Below are 5,200 nucleotides of genomic sequence, written 5' to 3'. Positions count from 1 at the left end.
AGGACCAGGAACATTGCAGCCTGTCATGGGAAAGAGAGGGCTCACCCCAAAGTTTGGAAAGATCCTGCCACGTTGGCATTTATTTATGCCAAGCAGAATAGAGCAAAGCCTGGGAAAGCTTTTTTTTTTCCCTTAGGAGCCCCGGAGAGAAGAGAAGATGCAGTAGCATAGTTGGTCGACTAAATTTGTAGTCCAGTGGGCAAGATGTTCAGGCCAAACTTTCTCAAACCACGAGTTGTATTTACCCTGGTGACACCAACCCATCCTTTCTTCCATCCTTTCTTCCCCCGCCCCCCCGCTACTCCCTCCCATCCCCCCCAAAACAACACATACACAATGGAAACGTAGCATTCTCTTCCAGCCCTGAACATAGATTTTATTTGCATTGGGTTACACAGCCATGGAGGAAAATCCAACTGATTTCCTTTTAATAGAAGGAATAGGGTTGTCGTATATTTGAGTCAGACTCCCAAAACTCAAAGGGAATCAGTCTCCCCAGCTATCATCAGCGATGCAGTGGGGGGGACTTTCCCCATCGCTCGGATAGCAACACAAGATGTGCACAGAGCAGATTTAGGCTAAAGTGTTTTTTGGGGTTTTTTTCCTCAGCCTCTTCCTCTCCAGCAATTCAAATAAAGCATCTTTCCTCTTCCCCACACCCGGAATCCTTCCCTAGGAGGCAGGGATCAGGAGGAATGATTTGATCAGCTGTTGAGACATTTCATTTCAGCCCTGGGTTGCTTTGCCTGAAGAAGCAAGCGAGAGGCAAGTTGACCCTACGATTTCTGTGGGCCTTTTTTAGGTGCCTGAAAATCTACCCGGATTTTCAGGGCTACAGCTCCCTGTTGCAAAAAGCACACCGGCCCCGCTGCAATCTGCCTTGTGGAAAGTTTTGCCTTCACAAGTCATTGCACCGAAACTGGTCTGGAGTCTGTAGCGATCACCTGCACCCTGGCATAGCTTCTTTTTTTTTAGCTAATGAAGCACATTTCAAGGGCGGGGGGAAATATATGCTACATTTTCGGAGTTGGCTGGCACGTAGAGTCTTTGCAAAACAGCTCTGTGTCGCCTGTCCTCATGGCTCGGGAAATTCATCTCTCTTCGGTCTTCTCTTCTATTGGAGAAATAGGAACAAATAAGGAAGCAAACTCCCCTGGCCAGAACTTATTAAAAAGTGGAGGTCTAATCCCAAGAATCCACGTTGTTACCAATCACTGAAGCATCCGCCGCTTCTCCCTCACTTGAGCAATATCCAGGTTAAGAATAGGGGATCCCAATGAAGCAGGCGATATTATTAATTAAAGTGATAAGTTTCCAAGTCCATTTTTAATGCAACATGTTTTTTCTCCTTTTCCTGAGGATAACATTCTGCAAAAAAATCTGAAAAAGCCACAGTCGCTTTCTATCTATATCTATATCTATATCGATAAATATGTATATAGATATATAGCTATAAAGTATTAAACATTAATAAAGTATTAAACATGAATAACATCATATCATTATATAGAGATATATATAGATAGATATATCTACAGCCATCTTTAGACATATATAGATATATTTCTCTCTATATATCTATATACATCTATATAATGATATGATGTTGTTAATGTTTAATACTTCAGTAAAAATATAACAGCAGCAATGTGTGTATATATATGTGTGTGTATATGCGTGTGTATATGTACGTATGTATGTGTGTATATATATGCATATATACATATATATGTATATATACATACACAGACACACACATATATATAGATATATATGGAGATATATATATATATATATATATAAATCTATCTATTTATCTATATATAAATATATATAGATATACACACACATTTATACACACACACGCACATAATTCTCGCAATCAAATATTTTCTACGGTTACAAGCAAGCCCAGACCAATGAATTCCGGGCGAAATACATGTGTTATTATTTCTAATTGCTCACTTTCTTCGGGTGATTTTTATTTATGGTCGCCTTCACTTGACGCAGTTCCATATATTTTATTTTATTTTTAGGTGTAAAGATCCCTGAGCTGGTTTCAGTTAATTAACCCACTAGAATTGACTTCTGCTATCAATCCCCAGCTTGCTATCTTAGGAAAATCAGCCCGTTTCAATGAGATACTACCGAGCCATTTATGAAATGAAATGCAGTTGGGAGGCTCAGGCGAGGCAGATAACAGGGCGAACAGGGGGTTCAGAGGGAAATCGACGGGATTTTCGCATCCTTCACAGTTAAATTGGGACTTGTCCTTTCCTGGTTGCTTTTGCAGTCACATTTTAACGTGTATGTCACCTTCCCTGTTCCTACGAAGCAGATTTTTTTTTTGAGCGCCTTCCAACCGGGTGGTCTTAATTTCCCGTCTGCAACATGCAATAATAAATGGAACTGTAAAATGCAAAGTTTAATTAAATCTATATTTCATTGCAATCGGAATGGCAAATGCCCTTACATAAACCTGGGGGCTGCGGGGGGGAAGAGATCATAGTATTATTTTTATTTATTACTCTCCTTGCTTTCTGGACGAAGTACACCCTAATATCCTCAATATTTAAAAAACAGGGGTCTATTTTTCGTGGTGGTTTGATACCAATTCTGCAGTCTCCCTCAGTTACACATGATGGGTTACGCCTCTATTAGGCTTTACATAAATCTTTAACTTTTTAACATGGAGATCCTCTTTTGCTCGTAGCCACGGCATAAAATCAAGCAGCGGAATCGGATTCAAAATAAATTAAAAAAATTATAGAAAGCTTACAGGATCTTTTGTTCAGGATAGGTAACAACGGGCCAAGTAAGGGAAAAGAATAGATGCCTAAGTCTGCCTCGTATATGCAGCCCACTAGCTACCCGGGGCATTACTAGGGAAGGGTGTCTCCTGGCGATTTCTGCCTGAAATGAAGTCACTCAAGTGGCTAGCCCAAAGGAAATCCTCTCTCTGTGTTAAATCTTTCATTTGTTTTAATCACCGGTAGATTTTCCTTGTGGTTAAGGTGTTGCATGGTCCGATTTCTTGCCTGGAGAGTCCAAGCATCCTTCGCTGGGGCTAGGAGCTACCCATGAGCTCCGCACGTCCCTGAGACGCTATCTGTGAAGTTCATCCTTGTCTGTCTAGACATTCACGGGGAACCGGTTTGTCTATTTTGCCTTGAACTTGGACTTCGACTCTCTCTCTCTCTTCTTTTTAACTTTAGGTAAGGATTTCTGGGAATTAATGCCCCTTATCCACCGCGAAGCGTTCCCAGTAGAAAACATAACGTTGAATAAAGCGCCAGCTCCACATATGCCCCTTGTAATGCTACTTTCCGGATTTGGTTTGCTGCATTTCCAGTATTTTTCTTTCTTTTGATGGAGAGGGGGATGGGGATTAATACACTATAAAAAAAATACCCCCCTGGAAGGCTGAGAAGGTCCCTTAGCAAAATGGCTATTTTTAAAAATACAGATATCTATTTAAAAAAAATTAAAATGTAGCCTGCAGCTCTTCGAGTATCTACGGCGAACACATCTAATTGATTTCATCCGAGTGCGAGGCATATACTTGGGGCTGGGTGTGTGCTGACGGTGGTACTTCCAACTGGGGCATTTTGGGTCTCTTTGGGACGGTTTCATGCGGGAATATTCATCGTGACCGAACTGATCCGACCCAAGATGCCACCATCCCACGGCAGGACACGGGCAGTTTTGGAAACCCTGGATAGCGGTTCCAGTTTGGGCTCATCCAAACCCAGCGGAGTTGGGAGACTGAGCAGCCCAGATGATTGCAGATGGAAATAAATTCCTCTTGCAACTTTGTCCTGGAGATTTCTTATGCCAGGGACACTAAAAGACTTTGCCTTGAGAGTTATCCTCTCTTTTTTTTTGGCCCGGGAAGGGATCCGTGGGATCCCTTGTTGTACCTCCCCATTATTAAAAAAAAATAAATAAAATCAAATAAAATCAAACGCTGAAATTTCTCATTTGCCAGAATTTAAAGCAGGGAACTTTGCTCTCTAAAAGGAAAGGGGGGGAGGGGGGAGCCTACCATATAAACATCGTTCCCCATCAATCTCTCCCCAAGTAATTTGCTATTTCTCTATTTCATCTGTTTAATTATAATCCATCCATCTTGAATCGTGTTTACGTTTTATAAACTGGGTTGCACTTATTGTGTTTTACACATCCACACAAATCAGCCCTGGACCATTAGACCCCCCCTTGTCCTTTGTTCCACAAGCCACATTGTTGCTGAAATATTTATTACTGAAGTATTAAACATTAATAACATCATATCATAATATAATCACGGCGAGTCCCCTTTAAACCTTCCCAGTTTGTTGAGCACAAAAGATTAAGTATTATTAGTTTGGATTCATACACAAAGCGAGAGCATAAAACGTTTTGGAGACATCCATTATTAAATTCATGTTTTCCAGTCCATCTGGGCTGAAAACGGGGGCGGTGGGGGGGACAGAGCCCAGCAGAGAGGAGATCTAGAGAGGCACCTTGCAAACAAATAGACAATGGGTTAAACCTTGGCAGTCCCACGATCTGTGCAAAATGCGAGCTGCTGCTTCGGATCTGATGGCAAGTGAGGACAGTTCATTCCCCAACCAGGTCCGGATCGCCCGGGCGTTATAATGAACCCGACGGTGGGGATTTGGGGTGGGGGTTTTTTGGCAAGGAAGAGCCCGGACTTTGCCCCCATCAGACAACAGCCCCCCTCAAGAAAACCCCACGCTTCTCCCGAGTTACACACACACACACGCAAGCAGATTTACCAGTGCAAGGCTCAGCTCTTAGACCTCCCAGTCCTGAGAGTCTGCTAGAAGAATGATGGGGGAGGGGGGGCACATAAACTACCAGCCAGCTCACAAATCCTTCCCCCTCCTTCATCCCATTTCTCTGATTATGATTATGATTATATTTCCCCCCCCCCTTAGCCCCTCCTAATAAAGGACCCTTGTTCTCCCTGGGCATCCAGGCAAGCAATTAGCCCCTGGGTGAGATCCCAGGCAGGGAGCAGGGGAGCTGCTTTAGTCTCTGTGATGCTCTTCCCGTCCCCGCATAGGAAAATGTCCCAATTAAGCATTATTTAAAAATAATAAATAACCCACCCTGAGATTTCTGAGGGCAGGGAGAGCGGCTAAACCCAGCTCTTTGTGTCGGCCAAATTGTGAAACCCCATCCCCCCCCCCCC

Source organism: Alligator sinensis, unplaced genomic scaffold (genome assembly GCF_000455745.1).
Source record: "Alligator sinensis unplaced genomic scaffold, ASM45574v1 scaffold1542_1, whole genome shotgun sequence".
NCBI lineage: Eukaryota > Metazoa > Chordata > Crocodylia > Alligatoridae > Alligator > Alligator sinensis.
Note: the sequence above shows the minus strand (reverse complement) of the source record.